General features: G+C 39.0%; 1 protein-coding gene across 3 annotated transcripts in view; it reads left to right on the top strand.

The window, feature by feature from the left end:
- Nucleotides 1–16,927, top strand: part of KCNK2 (potassium two pore domain channel subfamily K member 2) — a 230,431-nt gene that overhangs the window by 51,823 nt on the left and 161,681 nt on the right. Inside the window, exon 1 of one of the 3 annotated variants that reach the window (XM_021102130.1) lies at nt 7,613–7,727. The exons of the other annotated variants lie outside the window; for them this stretch is intronic. The gene's annotated coding sequence lies outside the window, so the exon portion shown is untranslated. Of the gene's footprint in view, nt 1–7,612; nt 7,728–16,927 lie in introns of those variants that run through there. 3 annotated transcript variants of the gene reach the window in all.

Here is a 16,927-nt window from a genome sequence, read left to right as displayed (position 1 = left end):
AAAGCAAGTGGTATGGTGGAGGAAGGGCACGAACTCAGCGCCTACTGCAGTCATCCAGGTGAAAACTGGTGAGGTGGCGGGTCCGTCTTTCTTAGCCCCCCTCCATCTGCATCTCCAGGCATGCCCACCTTTTGGCTCTTCTACTCAACATAGGCGCTTGAAAGATACTTTTCCTGCTTCTTCAGAGAGCAACTGTGCTCATACTAATAACTAATGTCTCTGGAGCTCCTACCATGTGCCAGACTATTCTCCACCCGTTACGGGTCCCAAATGATACTTCTCAGAACAATCCTGTGAGGAAAGTGCTATCATTATCTCCGCTTTAAGGGAAAAAAAGGAACAAGGCAATCACAAAGGAAATAAGTGACAGAAACTTGATTCAGAATCTATTTTTGACCAATTTGGTCTCATTACTGTCTTCAATAACATTTTTTTTTTTTGGGTAATTTCTCTCCTTTGTTCTAACTACTTCTCTCAGTTTTATTTTGATTGCATTTTGGCTCAGTGAGCTTTCAGTCACCCAACGCAATCGTGTTCCAGTTTCTACACCTAGACTCGACCTGGCAGGACCCTGGGTTGACCCCTCATCTGGGGGTCACCCACCTCTAGGTAAGACTTGACAGCATAAGCCACAGAATGAAGAAGAAAGGCTATAAATTATTCAAGAGTTAGAATCTGTGGGATTTGTGGGCTACATGCATGTATTGGGTTAAGAAGAAACAGGTACAAAGCTGTTCCACCATAATTATTGGTTGTCAATATTTAGTGTTTACACTATTAAGATTAAAATATTAACAACAAGATCCTACTGTATAACGCAGGAAACTATATTCCATATCTTAGGATAACCTATAAGGAAAAAGAATTTGAAAAAGAACATATATATGTATAACTGAATCACTTTGCTGTACACCAGGAACTAACCTACCAACTATACTTCAATAAATAAATAAACATATTATACGGTGTGACCCATATAGGGAAGTGTGAATGTATTTCCTCTCTCATACTACTTGTGTTTTTCTCTGGAATTAATAATTATCTTATTTTTTATTTGTTGAGTTTCTCACGCACCTATCATTATCTTGTTCCTCCAGTCTCTGATAGAAGCATAAGTCTTCTCTCAGTGCATCACCCATGGGGAAATCTGTCAAGTTCAGTTTGGACTTGCGGACATCTCGCCAGCTTTCCTTACATCTGCTCCAAATCGGACCATCTGCTCTTTAAGGTGGTCTGATTTCTGAAGTCCCTGGGCTTCCCTTAACCCTCTTTCTATGAATTGCTTTTGCCTCACTTCTAGATCTTGTGCTCCATGTCTTTGAATTTCTCCCTGTATTTCTTAGATTTGTTGGAGCATACCACCCCACAGCTGCTGAGAAAGAGTTCCTGGAGCCTGGGCAGGGTCCACATTCTGCGCCACATGTCAGTTGTGGACGTGCATTCTGATGTCAGTCTCCTGTCCTGATTGTTTTTAAGTGTTTTGAATGGCATGTCAGCCTGGGAGGTAAATATTTTGAGAATTTGCATGTCTGAAAATAACTGTATTCTATACCGCGTAGGATTAGTTTGGTGGGTAAAGGATTCTCATTTGGACATCACTTCTACTAAAAATTTGCAGTTATGCTAATTTTTTTTCAAATTCTGATGTATTCATATGTCCAAGACATTCTAAATCCTGACGTATACTAAGTAATCTATTCTTTCTCTTTTGAAGTTTTATGGATCTTTTTGAAAAAGAAATCTCCACTGCTCTAGCATTTGCCAGCTTTTCATCCACTGAACTGTACACTGTGAGCTATTTCAGTTTGGTGAATTTGGTCTTCAGTTCTGGAATTTTTTTCTTGTATTATTTCTTTGACAATTTTCTCTGTTGAAATTTGAGCTATTCTCTGGGAGTTCCCGTCGTGGCTCAGTAGTTAATGAATCTGACTAGGAACCATGAGGCTGTGGGTTCAATCCCTGACCTTGCTCAGTTGGGTTAAGGATCTAGTGTTGATGTGAGCTGTGGTGTGGTGCAGCCAAGGCTCAGATTCTGCGTTGCTGTGGCTCTGGCATAGACCCTAGCCTGGGAACCTCCATATGCCACAGGTGTGGCCCCAGAAAAAACAAAAAGACAAAAGACAAAAAAAAAAAAAAAAAGAAGAAAGAAAAAAATTTGATCTATTCTCTTTTTTTGGAACTACTGTATTATTTTAACACTATAGCTCCTGAATCAATCCTCTATCTTATATTTTCTTTCCCTTTTTTCTATTCTTTTTTTTTTCTGTTATACTTGCTAGGAATAGCCTCAAATGTATCTGCTTAAACGTCTCTGCAATTTTTAATTTCTGCTACCAAAATTTTGATTTCCAAGAGTTTCTTTTTGTTTTCTGAATGTCCTTTTAAAAATAACCCACGGTTTCATGGATGCAGTATCCTACCTTTTTTGATAATTAATTTTATTGAATTTTTGCCTTAAAAGATAAGTTTATCCCCCCCCAGCTTTATTGAGGTATAGTGGACAAAGAAAAATTACATATATTTAAGGTGTACAGCATGATGATTTTATGTAGGTGTATATTAAAAATGATGACCACATTCAAGTTAATTAACATACCACCTTACCTAGTTACTTCTCTTAGCTCTTGGAAAAGTATTTATGGTGTTTCTGAAATGTTCTTTTAGTCACTGGGCTTGTCTCTGTTTGCCTGAGATCTTTTTAATTGATTTGCTCTTTTTTGTGTTACAGGATTCCTCTTCTGTTTCATGATCCCTAGTGGTCCATTTGTAATTGTGAGAACTAATAGCAATGTGTGTGGGGTGGGGAGGTCTTATGACCTGGTAAGTTTCTGAGTGGTAGCCTTACTATAGAGATGAGGCAGACAGTGAGCTATAGGCCTTTCTTCTTGGGCCTCTCAGCTTCTCTGTAGAGGAATTACCTAATCCTTGGCCTAGGGAAGTGACTTAAACCTGCTGTCAGCATTCTGGGAGCCAAGGAATGGAAAGGAACATTTCTTCAAACTATCTGAAAAATAGCACTGACTCTTTAATTTGTTCTGTATTTCCTCTCAATCTTTTGGGATTAGTGAGACTTTTCTTCATGAACAATTAGTAAACATTTGGACCAAGGCTATAACGCTATGACTGTCACCATATACTTTAAAATTTGTAAAACTCTAAAAATCATCTTTGCAGATGATTAAATTATTTTATTAACTTGCCATAATGACTGAAAAATTTTACTGTTAAACTCTGTGAAAAAAGCTTCCTTTATAGACGCCTGTGTTGTCTGAAAGAAGTACCTGTCATCAATTAATATACCATGTTAGCCAGTCATCTCTTAATCATGATTCTGAAAAAAATGGCATGCAGAGCAGGTCTCTCAATTGGGAAGAGAACAGAGGAAACATGTAATGCCTGATATACTAGCCTTCATGTCCCTTGTGGAGTATCCTAACAGAGGGTCCATATCGTTTAAGAACCTGGGGGATAGGGTGCCAGGTGGCAGTGGAGAAGGAACACAAACAGAGCCACTGGAAACATCCTCCCTAAATAATGTTTTCAAAGGAAAAATGAAATTAGTAGCTAGTTGGATTTGCAAAGGTGAGAACTTGAAAGTAATCAGAGTGGCAAGAGCTCTATAGGATGTATCTACGGAGATCTTATGCATGCAGTCCATTGAGCAGAGTATAAAGTCAGAAAAGTAACATCATGTGGGGGTGACACTGAGAAAAAAAATCAGTGGTATCTATCAGGTTATTAAGCATTTTTTTTTTTTGTAATCTAAGTAAGCTCTATAGAGTCACAGGGGCTTGTGCAAAGAGAAGTAGAGAAATGAGATTCTACATTAATCATTCAAATTAAAGTACCAGCTGTACCTGAAATAACTGAACTATCCTAACAGTTGAGACAAAAGTGTGTCACCTTTGCATTGTTGAATACTTGTGTGTGTATTTAATGTGGATCCAACCAAAGGAAGTAAAAATTAATTTCAGGTAGTTCAGAAAACTCAGAAACATAGGATGTTAGGCTGTCACTGTGGTGATGAGGCTGAAGAATCCAGTGTCTAAAACAGTGTTTGCTTCCTTGGGTGATTCCAGCAGGCTTGGACTTGCTTCGTATTTTCTAGGGAGCTCACTGCTCAAACCCTGAACTGCTCCATAAAGGGATGCAGGTAATTGGGAAAGCTGTGGCTTGCTCTAGGTGCAGCTGGAACCTGTGTCAGGGAAGAAGAGGACAAAACTACTGCTAGGTCTGGACTTCTAGAAGCTGGGAAACAGAAACCATAGGGTTTTTCTGAAACATCCAGGCCAAGCTTCATTGTGGGCAGGGTTGTTTAATATTCAAGAATTCAGACTGAAGTCCATCTCTGGTAATTGTTTTACTTATACTTAAACTCTTTTGCAGTTTCAAATAGAAAAGATCTATCTTCCTCTTCTGCTGATGCTTCCCTCCCTCATGCCCTCTTTATTTCTTGTGTTTGTGGGTTGTCCAGTATTGTGGTGTAGTGTTTAAATATTAGCTGTGTTTTATAAAATGGATTAGGTTATTATTTGATTTGAGGAAGCATTGGAAAGGAAAGATGATAAATTTGCAGGTATTGCAATATACCACTTACTTAAAGTCATTTTAAATTGAGGAATTAGACATTAAATTATAAAGGCTTTGCATTTCTACCCATAGAGGTTTATCTAAGTGTTTTAAGCAAGTTTTTTTTTTTTTAATTTTGTGTAAGCAGAACTTTGAAAATGGAACAAGATTTTCAGAGGTACTCTAATTTGAAGGAGCACTCAGACAAATCTTCATACAAAGCCAGGGGCTGTCATCAATTTTATCTGTCTTGAAATTTTGGATTTTATGCATATGTATCTTCAAGTACACATACCTGTGAACCCTAAGTTGCAAAGAAACTTATGTTTCATTAATTTTTTTCCCCCAAAGACTTGTTGTTGGTTCTTAGCTTTAGCCAGACTTTTAGAGAAATGAAAAGAATGAAAAATAAGTAATGAACTTAAGCATTAAAATCATCAATTGAGATCTATGAAATACATTTATTGGAACCATTTAGAACCTCAAAACTAAAATGTTTCCCTTCGTATTAGTCATCTGGTTATTGAATAGATGTAAATTATTTCTTAGTATTTCAGTTCACATTAAATGAGAATTAGGTACCCAGGAGCCAAATGATAAAAGGGCCTTTTTTTAGGAAAGTGATCTTAGGAAATTGTGCATGTAATTAACTAACAGGACTGCTTCTAAGCCACTGCTTTGCTCTCACAAGTACTATATGTCCTTATTTGATGGGAAAATTTGGACATCTTGTACTAGCAACCCATGTTCTGAGTTTATAGCCACGTCTGGCTATTAACAAGCTATATGTCTTTGGAAGAAAAGTTGAGATGAAAGGAAAGAAAGAGTCTCTTCTGAAATTTCAAAAGAGAAATTCCCACCTCCTTTTCTTGCCAGTGCTCTAAACTGGGTGTGAATTTGGTGACAGCTGGACAGTTCTTGGCATGGATCTTTGAGTCATTGTGACAGTTCATGTCTAGCCTATCATTTCTAATCTCTGGCTCTTAATTCAGGATTTTTGGCTTTGATACAGTCGTCGGTAGAGAAGGCTGGCCAAGGTAGTCTCAGGGTGAAAACGTATGGAAAAGACTCTTTCCCTTATATTCATAGGACTTTCATGGTTATAATCTAAGGCCAAATGTTAAATTTTAGATGAGAAAGATTTTTACCTTAAATCTGAGCAGGGAAAATGGATCACTCTGAAAAAGCCCAGAAGTTTTAAATGAAAAAAAAAAAAAAAAAAAAAAAAAAGAAAAGCCAGTTGAAAAGACTACATATACTCTGATACCATTTATGTAAATTTAAAAATAGTTGGTATTTTAGGGCTATATAGGTACATAGGAAAGATATATTTATAGTCACAAAAAGGATGAGCACCACCTCCGGGAGGGTGGTTATTCTGGGAGAGGGGGAAGGAAGACAGGAACGGGGTGGGTGGGGGTGAATTGGGACTGCAGCTGTAATCTGTTTTTTCCTCAAACAAGGAGAAAAATGTATCTGAAGCATATATGGTAAAATGGTAGTCCGTTTAAAATCCAGGTTTAATGCTGTTTCAGTTCTTTTGGAACATTTAATAATTTTAAATTTGCAAAATATATAAATAAAAAAGCCTCTGAGATTGCTAAAATAGTTGAGTTCATTTGAACACGTCTTTAGTGAGAAGCTCCTATGCATTAGGCATAGGGAGGGTGACATCAGGGTGACACAGTTCCTACCCTAAGGAACTTACTGGCAAGGGGGAAAGAGCGACATAAATACCCACCATAAAATGTGGTGACCAGCATCGTGTTATACGTCATGGTTTCTAAGTAGAAAGATTGACCCTGGGATGATGGCTTTACTAGACAAATGTTGAGGGAATCTAGACAAGGCTAGCAACAAAAAATCATTGTGAATTGAATTTAAAAATAACGTATTTTCATATTTAATGTTTCAAATGGATGACTAACAAAGTATATTCAAAGAGGGGTCCTCCAATGTAACTGGCATATGCTCCCATGTAATTTACTTAAATAAATATTTGTTACGGATCTTAGCAGATGTTTCCTTTGCGGTCCTATCTAGATCTATCTTGATGATTCATTTTGGATTGCTTTCATGGAAATTTTGTCTTCCCAGCTAGATAAATCTCTACAGAGAGGGCTGTCTGGTTTTTATATTTTTATCCCCAATCCCTAGAACTTTAAGTATAGTCCTATATAACAGTAACAATTGTTCAGTTGTTACTGAATGCCTACTACATGCTATAGGATCATGGTAAAAGGGTACTTAAGAATTCAGGGTCAAGGGTAGCAGGAAAGACACGTGGAGTTAAAATCTACATGCCTGAAATATGCAGATGTAGTATATGAGTAATGTAATGTCACATATGAAGATGGTGCAAACAACATCCATCACTTCAGGCAAATGAAACACTGTAGTTAATTACTAAGAAGGTGGCAAGGCACTTTAGAATCTGAACAGTGCACTACTGGCTCCCCTTCTTGAGAAAATATTCATAGAAAACAATGAAGGTTTTTTCTACCCAACTTTCATGCAAAGAAAAACCGCGACAAAACTCAGCATTCTACTGTTAGGATAGATATAAAAACAGAAAAGAAAAGACAGTTTATTCTATTCATAGCTGTGCTTGGTGGCTAACAGATTTTCATCAAAAATTGTTAAAAATAGAACAGTAAATATTTGACACCTCGATTTCAATTAAAATGAGCGTAATGTGATGCTAGGGTGAGAAGAATAAGAGCGATCCCTGACAAATCAGCAGAGAGAACAGGTACAACATCTGAGTCACAAATAAATACACATTATACCTGTTGGCTCAACAGAAATCTCTGTTCCTGGGGCCCTTATTGTTTTGATATGTTATTTGTATACATTGCTCCCCTTAGCAACCAACAACTTGGGGTTCTGGAAGTTTTACCTGAACCAGAAACCTGTTTGTGGAAAAGAAGAGTTTTATCTGTGTCTAGAAAACAACACTGATAACAATGAAAGGGTAAAAAAATCAAGCAAACCCAGAAGCATTTAAGCAACCACGGTTGCTAAGGAGATAGTGAAGTCAACACAATGGAAAGGGCCAGTTTCAGAGAGCAGCAGTCCAAAATGCTGAGCCTCAGCCACAGAGAGATTTGAGTATGTGTGGCAACCCCGCATCTGTGATGATGAGAAGAGACTTTCAGGTTGGTTTCTGGGCTCCCAGTGTAGCTTCGTGTACTCCCCTACTGTCTCCCTCCCCATCCCAACTGGATCTCACTTATCCACCTTTGCTGGCTATATCCTGGTAAAGACTTCTCCCCCATCAGGTGGAATGGGAAAGCTTCCTGCTCTAGGAAGAACTGCATGAGTTGCAGAGTCTTCTTTCTGGAATAGAAGGGCTGGAATTTGATGCCATCTTTTACAGCTCTCTTTTTTCTTCCTGACTCTCAATTGCTCATTTGGTTCCTAAAAGCCAGCCAGCTTCTGGGTGTTGGTTGACCGAGCCCCAGAAAATTAATGACGTCTTCCTTTTTGTCTCACCTCAGATCCATCTTCTTCCCCTCTCTCCATAATTTAGTGCTCTCGGTTGGAATAATTATTAAGTATTAATAGTGACCACCGTTACACTCTATTTAGGGCACTGTTCTCAATACTTTTCAAGTGTTAACCCTTTTAGGTCTCATGAACAAGTTGAAGTTGATTACTTTTCACTTTATTTCACCGATGAAAAAATAAGGCACAGCTAATAAGTGGCTGGGCCTGGACTTGAATCCAGACAGCTCACAGTCTTCACCAGTGGAACATACTGACTTCCATGTGAATCAGTGTGATAATAGAATTTTATGGATAATAAAGGGCATGGAAGAAATACAGTGACTTTCAATATACTGAAAATGCCTTGATGTGAATTAAATGCTTTTTGATTATAAATGTCACAGCTGCCATCAAATCCTTCTTTGAAGGTCCTAAGAGCTGGCGATTTTGAATGTGTTGGCTTAGTGATGGTTTTCATCCACAATGATTCAAAAAAACATTTGAAAACCTACTACGTGTTCTAAGAAATCCAAAAGAATTCAGATGAGATACTAGTCTTCGAGAGCTTTTAGCCTAGTGGAGGAAGGAAGACTTAGGGACAAATATCCACACAGGAGTAAAAAGTGCTGTGGATTTATTTCTTGATTCCTAGGTAATTGTGATCAAATTTATCAGAGATAAAAGCAAAGGAGGAGGTTTCACAGGGGAGAATGGTCAGGATATATGATCAGGGAACTGTTGTGACCAAATTAAATTAATTGTCTAATTATATTTTTTATAATATAATTATTATAAAAGACCAGATTTCACAGGAACTTGAGGCATCATCATATCTTGTTCTTCCTCAAATTATAGTTAGAGATTATGTAGTATTGAAGTTTCTATGCTGGTTCCAATTGTTTTCCCCATGGGTGCTTTGACAGTTCATAAATATATTTGCATAATTAGCTCTGTTAGTCCTGGTGTGAGGCTGATGAGTCTTGTGACTCTCAAGGTGGAAGAAGCTTATGGAGATTGTGAAAACCCTGATTTAACATTTTGCCCTCAATTATTACCTAATCGTGCACATTAATTATCTCATGGAGGGGTTTGTGGTGGTGGTGGATGAGAAGGTCTGTATTTTGAGCGGCTGCTTGGGAAAGGTTGAAGGGCTCCCTGTAATATCTAGCTTTAAAACATTTCAGATGTGATTTCCAAGCTGAGAGCTAAATCAACATAAGAGCATTCCACAATAACTAACCTGTATCTGTTGGACTCCAGTGGCAAGCTGTTGCAGGGCTAGGGCCAGATCCCCATCTGAAGCATCTGGCAGTGTGGCAGAACTAAGCAGGTCTTAAGCTGACACTTGAGAGAAAAGTATAATTAAGGCAATTCCATAACAAGTGAGTCTCACCATCTCAGAGGAAAGGAAAGAACAGCATTTGAGATGCATTCTTTCAAAGGAGGAAGATAAACTTGAGTTTTCACAGGAGGTGTAAGTTATCTTATTGTATGTGTAGTGCAATGCATGTTTTGGCACAGAATTTTGGGTGAGTGAGGGGTGGCTTCTTCTGTAATATAGCATGGCACCTGGAGCTCCAGAAAAGAAGCATTTATGTGATAGAAAAGGGAGGATTAAGTATCAGTGAAACAGGGCAGTGGGGCCAGAATACGGTGCAGCTATCTAGGCCAACTCGGGCAAATGTGGGGTTGGATGCTCTTTATTTAAAATTTTGACTTTGAAAACAAACTTATGGTTACCCAAGGGGACAGGCAGGGGGAATGGATGGACTGGGGGTTTGGGACTGTTACATATGCACTGTGGTACATGGAATGACTGGCCAACGAGGCCCTACTATATAACACAGAGAACTCTACTCAGTAGTCTATGATAATCCATGTGGGGAAAGAACTGGAAAAATAATGGATTTATGTATGAGTATAAACGAATCACTTTGTTGTACAGCAGAAATGATTACAACACTGTAAATCAACTCTACGTCAGTAAAACTTTAGAAAATGAAAAAAATAAAATTTAGAACTTTTGTTCCTCATGTAATTTTTATATTAATATTGATTGTTTAAAATATTGTATTAAGGGGTTCCCATTGTGGCTTAGTGCAAACGAATCTGACTAGCATCCATGAAGACGAAGGTCCAATCCCTGGCCTTGCTCAGTGGGTTAAGGATCCTGCATTGCTGTGAGCTGTGGTGTAGGTCACAGACACTATGTCGGGTTCTTAACTGACAGTGGAAACTCAGATATGACCTCACAGGGCATCTTACATTATCTTAACCCAGAATCTGAAATCAGAGGGCCTCAGGACCATGTGCAGCCTACAAATATATTTTTTGTCAGGTGCATGGATCTCAAGTTGCTGAGGCTGTGGCTTAGGCTGGAGGCTACAGCTACGATTTGACCCCTAGCCTGGGAACTTCCATATGCTGTGGGTGCAGCCCCAAAAAGACAAAAAAAAATTGTATTAAAATATTATTTATTAGAGTTCTCGCTGTGGCTCAGCAGGTTAAGAACCCGACATAGTGTCCGTGAGGATGCAGGTTCAATCCCTGGCCTTGGTCAGTGGGTTAAGGATGTGGCACTGCTGCGGGCTATGGCACAGATCACAGAAGAGGCTCCGACCTGGCGTTGCTGTGGCTGTGGTATAGGCCTGCAGCTGAGGCTCTGATCAGACCCCTAGCCTTAGAACTTGTATATGCTGCAGGTACGGCTATAAAAAGAAAAAAAAATTATCTTTTCCAAGCTGAAAAACACACACCCATGGCATGTGGAAGTTCCCGGGCCAGGGATTGAATCCGCACCACAGCAGTGACCCAAGGCGCTGCAATGACAACACCAGATCCTTAACCCCCTGTGCTGCAGGAGAGCTCCCTACAGATATGGTTATTTGCCACTGTTTCTTTTTTTAAAAATTGATTTGGTGGCCCCCATTTTGAAATTGAAAGCCTTCTAAAACAATGTGGATATATGACTTCTCTTGAGAAATTGGAAGGTCTAACACACTGGATCTTACGCTTTTTCATGGCAGTAATCAACTAGAGATAACTGGACCATCTCCTCCAGTTCACTGGTTCACTAGACCCACTTCATGCGTGTGTGTTATTGCCTGATGCTGTAGGCATTGGGATTCTTCTTCTTCTTTTTTTTCCTTTGCTTTAGAGGGCTGCATTCCTGGCATGTGGAAGTTCCCAGGGTAGGGTCAAATCAGAGCTGTAGCTGCTGGCCACAGCCACAGCAATGCAAGATCCGAGCCTCGTCTGGGACCTAGACCACAGCTGATAGCAACGCTGGATCCCCCACCCACTAAGCAAGGCCAGGGATCAAACCCGCATCCTCATGGATACTAGTTGGATTCATTTCCTCTGGCCAACAACAGGCATTGGGATTGTGAGCCCTAATTAAGTACTGGATTTCTTTCAATACTGCCTCTTAAAGATGGGCTTTCATTCATTTAATCAATATTGATTTTTGTGCCTACAATATGTAGATATTGTGCAGAGAATGAAGAAGACAAGGTCGTTTCTCTCTTGGAACTTGGCAAAGGTCCTGGGGACAGTGGTGGTGGTGACAGGCTTCTGGCCTTGTTCACTTTGTAGAATTTGGAGAGATCTCACAACTATCTTAACAAATTTTAATTCTACGCAAAGCTGCTTTCTTCTTTGTTTTAGGACTTTCTTACAGATAAACATGCCTTGGGTGATGCATAGGTTTTTAATCTCAATTCCTCCATAAACTTGGTAGATGGCCTTGAGCAAGCCTTGGAAGTGCTCATTAATCATGGATATAAAAAACGTGTAAGGGTCAACTAGATTCTAGTTGTGGTGAAATTAAGGTCTTTGGTTATTGAACACATTAATAAATATCTTTGGGAGACTCCAAAGCCTCACATTCACTATTTTCTTGTTTATTGCCTTTATATCTTGTGACTTCATTTTGGAAGAGAAATTGAATTGGTTTGTTCTTCACACACAAAAAATTGATTTGTTCTTCATTGTTGTCAGAATTTGTGGTCTCAGGTGCAGGCAAAACACTGGATTGGCAAATTTTCACAACAAATATAAGTTTTAAATAAAGCCCTGAATGTGCTGGAAATTCATTAGGTAATGAAAGCCATCAAGAAAAATTTTGAAGTCTAGTTCTCTCTGGATTTATGGCTGATTTTAATAAAAAGCACCCCATTTGATATAATTAGTTTGGATAATATTGGCAGACTTAAAAAATTATCTAATGAATACATTGTTAGTCTAGATATATAATACAAAACATTTATTTCCTGATGATAGTTTATGATACTCAGCTTTGAAAGGAGAAAGAAAAGCTGGAGTAAAATCTCCTCTTTGTAACTAAGTCAATTCTAATGTTTGCTGAATTTAATCTACTATAACAGAGTACCATTTTATAATTATTTCTTTACAATACCCTTAATTAATACCTTATTCCCTGTTGAGCAAAATTATATATGAATATTAGCTGATTTTAAATAATAACACTTCCGTGTACACTGATTAAAGAATTGATGCTTTTATGCCAGAAGATGGGTGTTTTGACTTGCACAGATTTTCAACCCTGAAAAGAAATCACATGAGACTAAGAACGCCATTATTAAAGAGATTCTTGTTTACATTTAAAAATCTTATCTTTTTCATATTTTTGTATATGTGTTCATTTTAAAGTGAATATATAAAGCCATTAAAAAGATATTGCTGTGTTACATATTTTAGAATGACTTTTATTTTCACAAAATAAACCTCTTGATTTTGATTAATTTTGCAAAGCTTTATGGAAAAAATGCCATTACCCTCCCCCCCATTTTTCAGGGCGAGATACTTTAATATGAAACCCTCTCAGTAACTCAGTGATGTTTTACAAATAGACAGGGACATGTTCTTACTACTGTCATCCTTTCCTTAGTTTAACTCCACGGTTACAAAAATTCGGCGTGTCTTCTTTGCTACTGCATATCCCCGAAATGCCAGAAAAACGCCTTTCTGATACCCAGAAGATGCTTAATAAATACTAGTTGAATGAGGGACTAAATATATGTCTTGTACTGTACATGGCCAAAAACACATTGGTGGTGTTGCAAATGGACAGAATTTTTGAACTGCGTACTTTCCAGAGAGAGAGTGAATGGTGACACGTACCAGTGGCTGCCATGAATTGTCAACCATGCTGGCAGAGGACCTGAGCTGTCATCTAGTCCAATTTCTTACCACAGCAGAAACTGCCTCTGTGAGCTATCAGAGCAGAGTGAACCCAAATCCTGCTTTTCCTCCAGGATTCTCAAACTGTGCTTCTTCAACTAGCAGCATCAGCATCACCTGGGAACTTGTAATTTATGCCACTTCTCAGGTCTCACCCCAGATATAATGCACCGGAAACTCTGGGCCAGGCTCAGCCCTCAGGTCTTATGACCACTCCAGGCGATTCTGCTGTACCCTCAGGTTGAGACCTACTGCTGTAGACAAGGCTTATATAAGCACTGCTAGCACCTACCTCTTCGCTTTCTTTGCTCTTCTTCCAATGATGCCAATGTCCCTTCTGATGAACACATTCTAACTTTAGGTTTATGAATGCTTCAAAATGAATACATTTTGGCTTTTGAGGAATTGCCTTCTTAAAGTAATTTGCATAACTCAAATCTGACAGACATGTCATAAGCTTACTTGGAATTTAACTCTCAGAGGGTGTTATTACCTATTGCTGCATAGCAAATTACCACAACTTAGCACCTGAAAACAAGAAACATTTATGATCTCACAGTTTTTTTTTTAATTTTTAAATGTTTTAAATTGAAGTGTAGTTGATTTACAATGTCGTGTTAAGTTTCAGGTGTACAACAAAGTGATTCACTTATACACACACATACTCTTTTTCATATTCTTTTCCATTATAGGTCATTACAAGGTATTGACTACGGTTCCCTGTGCTATGCAGTGGTCTTTGTTGTTTATTTTATGGATAGTAGTGTGTACCTGTCTGCTAATCCCAAATCTTGATGTATCTCTCTCCCATTGCCCCTTTGGTAACCATCTATTTGTTTTCTATGTCTGTGTGTCTATTTCTGTTTTGTAAACAAGTTCATTTATATACTTTTTAAAAATTCCACATGTAAGTGATATCATGTGGTATTTGTCTTTCTCTTTCTGGCTTACGTCACTTAGTATGACAATCTCTAGGTCTATCCATGTTGCTGCAAATGGCATTATTTCATTCTTTTCTTTGGCTGAGTAGTATTCTTTTCCAGATATGTGGCCAGAAGTGGGATTGTTGGATCACATGGTACTCTAGTTTTTGATTTTTTAAGGAACCCTAAAAGGGGCTGCACCAGCTTACATTCCCACCAACCGTGCAGGCAATTTCCCTTTTCTCCACACCTTCTCCAGCATTTATTATTGTAGACTTTTTCTTTGGCTGTAGCCACAGCCAACGATTCTGGGGCCAGGGATCAAACCTGAGCCACCAGACAATTCTGACTTGTGGACTTTTTGACGATGGCCATTCTGACCAGTGTGAGGCGATACCTCATTGTAGTTTTGACTTGCTTTCTCTAATAATTAGCAACATTAAGCATCTTTTCATGTGTCTATGGGCCATCTGTATATCTTTGGAAAAAATGCCTATTTAGGTCTTTTGCCCATTGATTAGGTTGGTTGTTTGCTTGTTGATATTAAGCTGTATTAGCTGCTTGTATATTTTAGAAATTAGGCCATCGTTGGTCACATCATTTGCAAATATCTTCTCCCTTTCTGTAGGTTGTTTTTGTTTGTTTGTTTGTTTTTGGTTTTGCCCATGGTTTCCTTGGCTGTGAAAAAACTTTTAATTTTGTGTTTGTTTAGCACCATCCATCTGCAGAACTTAAGCTTAACGAAGGCAGCAACCTTGCTGTATCCTCAGAGCTCCGGTTCGGCACCTAGTAAACATTCAAGAAGTATTTGACAAATGAGATTCATCCTTCTTCATCTTAGACCTGCACAGTTGTGTTATTCAGAGGATTAATTAAATGGCAAGATGTATTTATAGAGTTGGAATTTGTTGGTGGTCCTGCTCAGCCACGGCCCCCTTGTTTCACTGGGTTAGGTCAAGCACAGGAGACAACAAAATTCTTCGGAGGACCTACAATATTAAACCACATATATGTTTTAATTCTCACATCAGTCTTTTGAGTTCAGGGTAGTGTCTCTATTATGTAGATGAGAAAACCGACGGTCAGAGAGATAAAGGGACGCCCTCACGCTCACATGGTTCACAAACGGTAGTTTTGATACCCATAGAAATCACTTTGACTTCAAAATTCCAGGTCTGATTGGAATTGTGGAAAAGACACTGGCGTTCTCCTTTTTTTGGTTTTGTTTGTTTGCTTTAACGATGAATAGGCCAATGTCATAAAGGAAAATCAAGATAAAAATGAAATCCTATGGGATTTTATGCTGCTCGTTGGAGCATAACACCAGAATGAGAGGAATATACAATTTGGGGTGTGGAAAATCTTTTTATTAACTATTTCAGGTTTTCCTACCCATTAAAATAAAGTTAACGGGTTTTAGGTCGTCTGGCTCCAGCAACAAGAAAGAAATAGAATCTATCTAGTCTCTCTATGACACTTTTGGTGGCATTTATATTCTTGAGAAATGTGGACATAAAATTAAAGAGACTAAGCCACCCCATTTCCTTGTTTCTTCAGTTGCAATGATACACAAATTAGTCTACTCGCTTTTTGCCTCTTATGTCAAACACAGTGCGTAAGCACAAGAAGGCTCCTAAAGGGGCAGGAATTGGAGTTCCCATTGTGGTTCAGTGAGTTAAGAACCCGACATCATGTCTGTGAGGGTGTGGATTCAATCCCTGGCCTCCCTCAGTGGGTTAAGAATGTGGTATTGCAGGAAGCTGTGGTGTAGATTGCAGATGTGGCTCAGATTTGACACTGCTGTGGCTGTGGTATAGGCCGGCAGCTGCAGCTCCAATTTGGATCTGACCCCCAGCCTGGGAACTTCCATACGCTGCAGGTGCAGCTATTAAAGAAAAAAAGGGCCGGGTGGGGGTGTGGGTGGGGGTGTAGGAGTTTCACTGAGGGGGCCGTGAGGGGCTGCATTGGAAAGAAGGGCTAGTCAGTACAGGGACTAGTTTCTCAGTTTTTTTGAATTATTTGTGAGGATGAGGCTAGTTTGTGCAGTGATTCCTGCTAATGTTACAGCTTGGAATTTTGTTTGTTGTTTTAAAATCTTAATTTAATGTCCCTGTTAAGTAAATCCATGACCTCTACCCCAGCCCTCTACATAGTCGTGTGCCTAATGTGAGGATAATGCGAGGGGACCGCGGAGGACCAGTGCTACACGTGACTTGATCTAGAAAAGGAGAGAAAATGGCAATTTGGCATTTGGGACTGGTAGTGTGTCTTACGACCCATAAGTATGGGAAAGAGAAGCACGACACAGGCATATTTATGGGCCCAGCACCCTTCCGCTGTGCCACGCTGCTGCCTCTACACAAGCATATTTAAACTATGAGTTAAGGCCCTACTTCAGTAAGCATTTGCCAGTTGGACAAAGGACCAGTGCTTCGAAAGTGTGGTTAAATTTGCAAAAGACCCAGATGGAACCAAAAAAGAGTCATCAAGTTGCATCACGTTTTTAAACAAAAGGAAAAAAGGGAAGAAAAAAAAAAGTGTTTGGGATCATTTTCCCTGGAGAACAGAAAGCTTGCGAATTCACAAAGAGGGGTGAATTCATCTCATTTTCTATTTAGGATACCTAGTTCCAAATACTTAGAAGGAGGCCAGGTAAAGGTAAAGGATGTCCACAATGACACTTTGATTGAGACGTTTCCTAACACCTGTTTCGCACTGGTCACTGGTTACCATGGATTTGGGGG

This window comes from Sus scrofa, chromosome 9 (genome assembly GCF_000003025.6).
Source record: "Sus scrofa isolate TJ Tabasco breed Duroc chromosome 9, Sscrofa11.1, whole genome shotgun sequence".
In the NCBI taxonomy this organism is placed as follows: Eukaryota; Metazoa; Chordata; class Mammalia; order Artiodactyla; family Suidae; genus Sus; species Sus scrofa.
This window is presented reverse-complemented; position numbering and strand designations above follow the sequence as displayed.